At 36.8% G+C, this 10,507-nt stretch overlaps 1 pseudogene; it reads left to right on the top strand.

Moving 5' to 3' along the window:
- Positions 1-1,708: 1,708 nt before the first annotated feature.
- LOC112467284 lies at positions 1,709-8,942 on the top strand (annotated as a pseudogene).
- Positions 8,943-10,507: the final 1,565 nt, after the last annotated feature.

Below are 10,507 nucleotides of genomic sequence, written 5' to 3'. Positions count from 1 at the left end.
TTTGGCCGACATTCCTACCTTTCTTACTCAATGATCCAGACGATGAATTACAATATAAAGGTACCGAAATTGCATTAAATATGATGCAAAATGCGAAAGACGTCGCTGCAAAACTTATCAAAACAGATACAATAATAAAACGAGTGAGGGAATTGAGCGATGACACCGTGCAAAACAAGGAAATCAAGGAATTGGCTTCTCATATTTTAGAAGCTACTGCGGAATGGGACAAACTTAAGAGAGACATCGAAAGGAACAGATTGTCACAAAGCACTGATAACATAGAACATTCGATTAAAAAGTTTAAACGTGAATAATTAATTGGGATCTAAATGACATATTAATGGAATATTACTTCTTATTCTAATAAATGACAGCACAATGTACAGTATAATTAATAAATAACGAAACTTTGCATTTACAAGACTCCTGTCCCGGCGCTTTTTACCCATGATAAATAATATTCCAGCTTCTTCAAGCACAGATGAAGTATACTCTTTCTCGACGGGCTTGGATCGTCGCTATATCTCTGCAAAAATCTCTGTGAATTTTTGATTGCCGCTTTTGCAGGTTAAAATTTCTTTCTTCGCTGCTGCTAGCAAGGGTGGAGCTCGGAGAGTGCCGCGAACGTATATAGGTATACAATTCTTATTTCGACGCCTGATCCTTGCAAAATGGAAGCGCTTCTCTTAGCACCGCTAAACATTTGTTCATCTTGCAGCGCAACCAATCAACCAACGTATATATTTAATAATAATATTTAATTAAATATTTAATAATATAGCACGGGGAGTGCTATAAACTGTATAGTTTTTCGTTACCGATCTTTTTGGGAACCGGTATTTTTTTGGAAATCGGTTACGAAATTTTCCAGAGAGAGAGAGAGAGGGAGAGAGAGGGAAAGAGAGAGAAAAAAGAGAAAAAAAAGAGAGAGAGAGAGGGAGAGAAAGAGAGGGAGAGAGGAAGAGAGGGAAAGAGGGAGAGAGGGAGAGAGGAAGAGGGAGAGAGAGAGAGGAAGAGAGAGAGAGAGAGAGAGACTATTTGCGTGTCTTATTACATATGTTTTCCGGGGCGAAGCCCGGGTAACCAGCTAGTTTAATAATAATATATTATAATGTATATATTTATATTATTATATAGATGTACAAGCTATACTGACACTCTATTTTCTATAACGGATTCAAATGTTGAATCCGCATCTTTGAAGATTTTATTGTTTCTGAATTCTCATGTTTCCACAGAAAATAAGAAAAAAAATTGAGCAGCCTACTCGTCACAGTTCAAATAATCTCCAATGTAAAGAGCAATATACCGGGAAGCGTACATCACGTTTGAAACGTTAAAGTGTCATACGCTGCGTTCAAAGAGTTCGGACTTATCGCTGTAACAAAGCTCTGCTGAACTGCACGAGTTCAGAGATTATCTTTTTTACCACCTTGGAAGAAAAGAGATAAACACTGAATTAATGCAGCCAGTTCAGCAATAGAAAACTGATCCAATGTCTCGTTTTAAATTCTGCGAAAAATCTGACGACTTTACGCGCGATCGAATTCGCGCTTTCGAAAGTCACGTGACGCGCAGCAAAAGGTGTCTCATTAGTTACGCCGGTCACGTGGTTACAAAAAGCCAATCCGAATGAAATTCTATTCCAACGAGACGGCACACGGTGCTTTTTTTGGATAATGCTTGTCAGTTTAAGTTACTCCTTGAAAAATCCAAGGATCGTAAACATGGAGCTAGCACAGGAAGTTTGAAGGCTCGAGCGACACGAAAGAACCAAGAGAAAGCTGTGGGACAGGTAAAGAATCTACATTCTGTTCTGTTTTGCCGCAATCATCTGAATGAAAGCTTGCCGCGTGCGACGTAATCCTTTTCGATGTAATAAAGATATTTGTAACATTGTAACCAACGTGAGATTACTACATTTCGCCCGAAAATAGCTCGACAAATCATCGAGGCAAGTAGAGCAAAACGTTTCATCCCCTCGCTCGACCACAATATTGTATATCTTACACAAATGAAACAGTAAAGCTAAAGTGACCGAGCCAGTGATTCCTTTGTAGGGCTATTATAAACATAGTACATGAATTCTCCTGAATAAGTTGCAATTAGAGCATTAACATATATAAACTCACGTTTAGAAACATCTCATGTTATACGAAGAAAGAGCAGGCGACGTATGACAAAGCACCTTAATTTTATAATAAATTGTATAATGTTTCTTTTCTTCCATGTAACTGAAAAATTAACTTTCGTGTACTGTAATATATTTATCTCGTCGAAATGAGACCCTCCACGAATCTGAAGTCTTTGTTGCTCGAGTTTCATTTTCTTATGCTACCCTTATGCCACCGGCCGTTGTGACGATATGTTTATAAAAAACATGTTCGAACTGATTTAAACAGACCAAAGAACTGGATGTGTCGAAGAAAAAAATCGAAAACAACCACTCGGTTGACGAAACGTTGAATACTGTCATATAAACAAAGATGTCGATGGAACGAGATTTAATCTCACAAAATTGAATTTCTCGCGAAACTCAGATAAATTACATGCCTTCCCAGATACGCTTTTGTCGAAAAATATAAATTTTCGATTCATAAAAAAAAGAACTGTAAATTGCCCTTGACTAATGCAGCGAAATGTACATAATTGCTTTTCTCGCATTAAAACGAATTAAAGTATCTACGTGTAATGTCATAAATAATTACAATCAATATAGGTCGATAGCATTATTTAGTGTATATTTTATTTCAATGCTCCTATATTTATGCCACAGGTAATTTACCAAAAGTAAACCTGTCTTTCAATGCTAGTGCAAGTTAGCTGCTCTCTAATATAAAAATGTTGCAACAATCGATTATGATTTGTATGTAAGTTTTACGTCAAAAAGTGCAATGTTATTATTATTAAACTGTAAGTTAATTTTGACTTATTGCATAAATAACATTCTAGCTTCTTCAAGCACAGAAGTATACTCTTTCTCGACAGGCTTGGGTCGTCGCTATGTCTCTACGAAAGTCTCTTTGTGAGTTCTTGATTGTCGCTTTTGCAAATTAAAATTTCTTTTTTCGCTGCTGTTAGCAATCGGTGAAGCTCGGAGAGTGCCGCGGACGTATAAATGGTTTTCATTTTGGCGCCTAATTTTTGCAAAATGGAAATTGCACTCACTTGTAAAAATTCTTGTACGGTTTCGGAAGAATTGCGCGCGGTTTTGAACGGTTAAAAAAAAAAGCGTCGGTGTATTTGACGCAGGCAATCATTATTTATAATGAAACTTGTGTTATAAATTTCATGGCATTCTTAACATATTATATTTTCATTACTTTCTTTAAGATCGTTAACGCATATGCGGATACGTATCTTGGCGACAATTTGGGGATTCTTATCTAGGATGCTAGAATCCTAGTTAATTTCGATGTAATTCAAACCGAACATCCTTATTGGTCGTTTGAGATCTTACTTCAGCAAACAATATCTTCGAATTATCGCGTCTTGACGTCTCGCTCGAAACTTTGTTTCGTCGCGCGCTGCGTTCGACGAGTTCGAGCTTATATAAGACACCGTATAATGTCTCGTTCTGAACTCTGCAAAAGATCAGTCTGACGGCCTTCCACACGGTCGAGTCCGCGCTTTCGAAATTCACGTGACGCGCAGCGTCGTGCCTCATTAGCTATGCCGATGCTTCCCGGTTAAAACTATTATTTGAAAAGTGTTAGAATCGACATGAGAGAACAAAGAGGAAGCACTCCGACAGGTAATAAAGGATCTATTTCGCCGACGATCTACATGAAAGCTTGCCGCGCGTTTGACGTGATCCAATTCGATGTAATAAGAAAATATTTGTAACAAACATGTAAGATTATAATTATTATTACTTTACGGCCGAAAATACCTCAACGAATCGTCGGGGCAAGTAGAGCAAAACGTTTTATCCCCACTCGACCACAGCATTTTACACAAATGAAACAGTAAAGCTAAGTGATCGAGCCAGTAATTCTATGGTAGGGGCTATTAAACAGTACAGGAGTTCTCCTAAATGAGTTGCAATTAGAGCATTAACATAAACGCACATTTAAGAACATCTCATGTTGTACGAAGAAAGAGCAACGACGAATGACAAAACGTCCTAATTTTATAATAAATCGTAATATTATAACAGATTCCAGACCAAGGTATTTTTACAATGCGATAATGTCTCTTCTCTTTATGTAATAGAGAGATTAATTTCCGTGTACTGTGATGTTTTTCTTGTCGAAATGTGACCTCTTACGAATCTAAAGTCTTTGTTGAACGAGTATTCATTTTTTCGAAATTGTGGCAGTCTGTTATACGAAACACGTCCGAACTAGGGTTTGAACAAACCAAAGGACTGGATGTATCAAAGTTAAACAAATACACGGTTAACGGCACGTTAAGTGCCCACATATAAATAAAATGTTGAAATTTAACCTCACGCAAAAAAATTTTTCGCGCTTCTCAGATAAATCGCACGTCTTTCTTGAACTAGCCTTCGTCTATTCTTTTTCGAAAAACTTCCTGAACTGGTGCAATAAGTTAGAGTGAATTAAGTATATTTTGTTTCACTCATATTTATTGCACTATAGTGTACCAGATCAGGAAATTCTTCGAAAAAGAACAAGCGGATGCTCTCGCCGAGGCATTTAAATTCCCGACACGAGAAATGGAGAAACGTAAATTGCCCCTGACTTTTGCAGCGAAGCGTACATAATTGCATTTTTCACGTTAAAACAAAATAAAATATTTTCGTGTAGCATCTTAAATCGTCGTCGATCCAAACCCGAATTTCCTCGATCGACAATAATTAAATTGCAATTAGCGACCTCAATGCTCCTAATTATGTCAACGATTCACCGAAAATAAACCTGATTTTTAATGTAAAAAAAGTCGGCTTTTTAATTTAAAAATTGCAACAATCAATTACAATTTATATGAAGATCTTATGCTAATAATTGCATTTGTTGTTATTGAATTGTGTGTTTATTTTCCCTCCATTATATAATGTCTTATACTTGCATATAAATATTTAGTAATAATTACGTCATTTACACTTTCCGCATTTAAAATACTATGTATATAATATCGCAGATGGTCTTTCCATGTTAAAATATATAATATAGCATTATGTAATTGATGTTGTAGAGATTCCACCATGACAGAGTCAAATATGACCGCACAGGAATGGAAAGAAAAGGGTAACAAAGAGTATAAAAAAAACAATTGGGCTAAAGCAGTGAATCACTATACAAACGCACTGAGACTAGCAGAGGACAACGCTGAAGAAGCTGCAGTGTACTACAAAAATCGAACTGCCGTTTATTTAACGCTGCATGATTACGACAAGGCGGTTAAAGACTGCGACATGGCGTTAATGATACATCGTAGTGATCCCAAGGCATTGTATCGCAGATGTCAAGCGCTAATGGAGTTAGAGAGATTCGAGGAGGCATATCGGGATGCGGAAATTATTGTTTCATCTTACCCAAATAACAAAATTGTTCAACCCGCAGCGGCGCGCTTATTTGAAATTCTACAAAAACGTCTTAACAAAAATGCAGAAATTAGAGCCAAAGTAAATGTGTATACATTACAAAAGTACATAACTATTACAAAAGTTCATTTACTAGCAAGACATGATAATTTGGTCTCGATAATAACTGTATAATAACTGTAACACATTTCTCGTACTAGATATATTAGTATAATAAGAGTTTTTCTTTCATTCAATGCTACATTTAATTTGACAAATGGATTAAAGTTTTTGTTTTTATTATTATGTAATTATTAGCTCTTATCGTTAATAGTCTACACACATTAAATGGATAAAAAACACGTCATAAATATTATCTTTTACAGTTATTTAAATTTTTTTACAGATTATTATATTTAAGTATACGCTTAATTTTGCTTTTTATTAGGTATACACAATGTTGGATCTAGCATTTAACATGAGTGCAGAAAAGGGGAAACGTGAAACCGCTATGACAAATCTGCTTGTGCTCGCACGTGAGAAAGTTGGTGCCGAGAAGATCTTCGAAGAGAAAAATTTATTCGAATCAAAATCACACATGTTGTGAAATTGCAAAAGAACGAGAAAATGATCTGTAGCGCGATTCGTATTGTAAGCGAGTTATGCAAAAACAATATTAGTCAAACCGAATCCATTATGAAATACGTCGGTCTAGCTGCCTTGGTGTCTGAAAATGATGAACAGCACATATTCAGATAGAGTCAACGCGTCTCAATATTTACAAGTAAAATATTTACAAGTAAATATTTTAAGCGAAAAACGTGTAGTTATCATGCACGTACTTCAGTAATTAATAATTTAATAATTTCTTGGTTATTTCAATTTCAGAATATATTGAACACCTATAGCGGCATGAATAACGAACCCGATTCAAAACCCGACGAGGCTTTGTGCGAAGAACATAAGAAAGAAATTGACACAATTCTATCGTGCTTGTTGAATAGTGTAAAAAGTAAAACGATAACAGGCCTTGCTAGAGACGCAATAATAAAATTTATTATACGTAACATTTATTATGCTACGTTAGACTGGGCCAAACGATTGATCGAATTTGACGGTTTGAAAAAATTAATAAAGGTGGCCAGTCAATTGGAGGAATACAAATACAAAGAATCCTCGATGAACATTACGTCTTCTACGCGATCTTTAATCAGTGTGTGCTTAGCAAAAGTATATAAAAAGATGTACTATGATGATGATAAAGAGAACATTTATCAACGCCGTCGATGATTTTATTGGAGACAATTTGCATTTGTCTTATACATTACTTATTGTTAGTACAGAATTGACGGTATTTTCCAACATCTTTTTCCATTATTTAAATTATTTAAAACTAAAGGGTCATCTTTTAAATAGCGTTTTTGACCAATTTAAATTCTACTTTTTAAGCAACAATGTCAAAATATATTTTTTTTTCAATTATCAGTATTGTATATTCTGTTTTACATTAAAATACGATTATAAAAATATGAGAGTTTAATCAAAATTTATTGGAGATTGTGACTTTTTCATTTATGTATTTTCTGAAACTTAATTTCTCTTATTTTCTCCAACCAGAGATTTCTCCTATTTTTAATTAAAATCAAATAAAACTAACTGTATATTAATATTTTTTAAATTAATTATCGTTTAACCAAAAAAATTATAAATTAATTGATTGCTTTATAGGTGCGTGCAGTAGTTGCGATAACAACCTTAATATTCGGCCCGTTAGATGTTGCGGACGCAATTATTTATAAAAAAGGGAGGTTTGAGATAATCCTCGATATGGCGGAAACGGATGACATATAACAAAAAGTGGTTTGTGAATGTATCTTCGCCGCTGCGACTAAGTACAATTATCTCAACGTGTTCCTTGAAAAAGGTATAGAAACACTGGAGAACCTGTATCGATCTAAGAATGATTCAATTCGGGTCCAAGCGTTTGTGAGTCTGTGCAAGTTGAGCAGATTCGAAGAGAGCAGTTTACGCAATATCGCGATTTTCAATTCGTTCCCTTATGAAATAACGAAGGAATTGGCCAAGATTTCCAGGCGTTTCTTGATCAATCCCAAGAAAGAAGATATGAAAAAATGGGCCATTATAAGCATGTCGTATCTCACCATCTACGCCGCGATCAAAGAGAAGTTGATCGAAGACGAAGAAGCCATTGAAGCGATTATCGAGCTTGCCAAGACTGACGATCAGTCGGTACTCTATGCCGTGGTCACGACGTTGGTAAATTTGTGTAACGCTTATGACAATCAAGAACTCATACCCGAAATGAACGAATTGCTAAAGTTTGGCCGGGATCATCACATTTTCGGGCAAAACGAGAAACTGAACACCGACGAATTCGTGAATAAAAGACGGTGCGCGTTAGCAAAGGCCGGTGTCACCAGCGCTTTGGCGAGCCTCACCAAAACGGACAACCGGAACTGCAAAAAATTGATAGCCCGCGTATTGAACGCGATATGTATTCCAGAAGATGTGAGAGAAGTAGTTGTTCAACAAGGCGGTACGGAGGCATTGTTGTCGTTAGCGCTGGATGGTACAGACAAGGGAAAGAAATACGTTTCGCAAGCCTTGGTGCATCTGGCACTCACAATAGATCCTGAGATTGCATTTCTTGGTCAACTAATCATGGAGGTTGTTCGGCCGATTGTAAATTTCCTGAACCCGGAGTGTTCCGTGATTGAGACTTGCGAGACTCCAACAGTTTTGTGCAATCTAGCTATAGCGTCAACCCAGCCGGAACGCCGACGTCTATAGACGTCGAATTGACATCTTATAGATGTCGATTCGACATCTATCGACATCTATAGACGTCGAAAAGACGCTAGCATTCCGGCTGGGAACAACAAAATGCGAAAACGTATATTTAACGAGGCAGGATTTGAGAAATCGGATAACTACATGTTAAAACTCAAATCCGCACTACTATTTGAAAATTTGACTTTATGCCGTGAAATTACTATCCAATGTCGCGAGTTAGATTCTAGAATTATGTATCTTGTGTTCGATACATTGTGGAACGACGAATCGACAAAAATGAAGATAATAAGACAGTTGATACTGGAGGTCTAGCGAGAATTACGGCGGTCAGTAAAAAGACTTGTGAGAAAATACTCAACTTGGATTTTTCGATGAAAAAGCTACGCTATTTCCTCTCTAATCCAAACGTACAATATAGTAATATTAAAATTGTGCTAAACGTAATGAGAAGCATGAACGACGTCGCTGCAAAACTCATGGAAACAGACATAAAATGGAACAACTGAAGGCATTGAGCAAAAACGATACCGTGCAAAACAAGATCAAGGAATTAGCATCTCTTGCTTTAGAGGTTGCCGCGGAATGGATCATAATCAAGGAAAAACGTCGAAGGGGACAAATCATCAAAAAGCACTGATAAAATGTAGAACATGACGATTTTCTAAAGTTATATGTAAATATTAACTAAAATCCAAAATGTTATTAATAGAATATTGTTTTTTTCCTAGACGGAGACGGAGACGGAGGGGGAGAGAGAGAGAGAGAGAGAGAGAGAGAGAGAGGAAAAGAGGGAGGGAGGGAGAGAGGGATTGACAGAGAGGGAGGGAGAGAGAGAGACTATTTGCATGTCTTATTACACATGTCCTCTGGGCGAAGCCCGGGTAACCAGCTAGTTAATAATAATAATGGAACTTTATTGCGTTTACAAGACTCCTTCCCCGGCCCTTTTTACGTACAATAAATTTAATATTCTATGTAGCTTCTTCGAGCACAGAAAGAACTTTTTTTCGACAGGATTGCGTCGTCGCTATGTCTCTGCGAAAATCCGTTTGTGAATTCTTGATTGCCTCTCATGCAGATTAAAATTCTATCCTTCGCTGTTGCCAGCAATTAGTGGAGCTCGGAGAGTGCTGACAACGTATAGATGATTTTTATTTCGGCGGCTAGTTCTTGCAAAATGGAAGTGCTTCTCTTAGCACCGTTAAAGTTCATCTTGTGGCAATCAATCAACCTATATATATTTAATAATATAATGTAATATATTATAATGTATACATTTATATGATTATATATAAGTGTACAAGGCTACTGACGCTTTTTATGTTTTCTATAACAAATTCAAATGCCGATCAATTTTTGAAGATTTCATATTGTTTCTTAAGTTATTTCTATACAAATAATTAAAAAAAAAAAACCTAAGCAGCCTACTCGTCACAGCTCAAATAACCTCCAATGTAAAGAACAATATACCGGGAAGCGTATATCACTTTTGACATGTTAAAATGTACGTTGCGTTCAAAGAGGTCGAGCTTATCGCTGTAATAAAGCTCTGCTGAACTTTTTCTATTGCTGAAGTGGCTGCACGAGTTCGGAGATTTTTTTTTGTACTCCACTTTGGAAGGAAAAAGATAAACGCTGAACTAGTACAGACAGTTCAGCACTAGAAAACTGATCCAATGTCTCATCCTGAATTCTGGGAAAAATCTGACGGCTTTACGCGCGGTCGAATCCGCGCTATCGAAAGTCACGTGACGCGCAGCGAATGGTGTCTCATTAGCTACGCCGGTCACATGGCTAATAACAATCAATCCGAATGAAATTCTTTTCCAACGAGACGACATACGGTGCTTCTTTCGGATAACGCTTGTCGGTTTCAATTATTCTTTGAAAAGTCCTAGAATCGTAAACATTGAGCGAGCACAGGAAGTTTGAGGGTTCGAGCGACACGAGAGAACCAAGAGAAAGCTGTGGGACAGGTAAAGAGTCTACATTCTGTTCTGTTTTGCCGCGATCATCTGAATAAAATCTTGCCGCGTGCTACGTAATCCAATTCGATGTAATAAAGGTATTTGTAACCAACGTGAGATTACTACATTTCGCTCGAAAATAGCTCGACGAATCGTCGAGGCAAGTAGAGCAAAACGTTTCATCCCCTCGCTCGATCACTGCAATATTGTATATCTTACACAAGTGAAACAGTAA

Source organism: Temnothorax curvispinosus, unplaced genomic scaffold (assembly GCF_003070985.1).
Source record: "Temnothorax curvispinosus isolate PA1 unplaced genomic scaffold, ASM307098v1 QBEX01017136.1, whole genome shotgun sequence".
Taxonomy (NCBI): domain Eukaryota; kingdom Metazoa; phylum Arthropoda; class Insecta; order Hymenoptera; family Formicidae; genus Temnothorax; species Temnothorax curvispinosus.
This window is presented reverse-complemented; position numbering and strand designations above follow the sequence as displayed.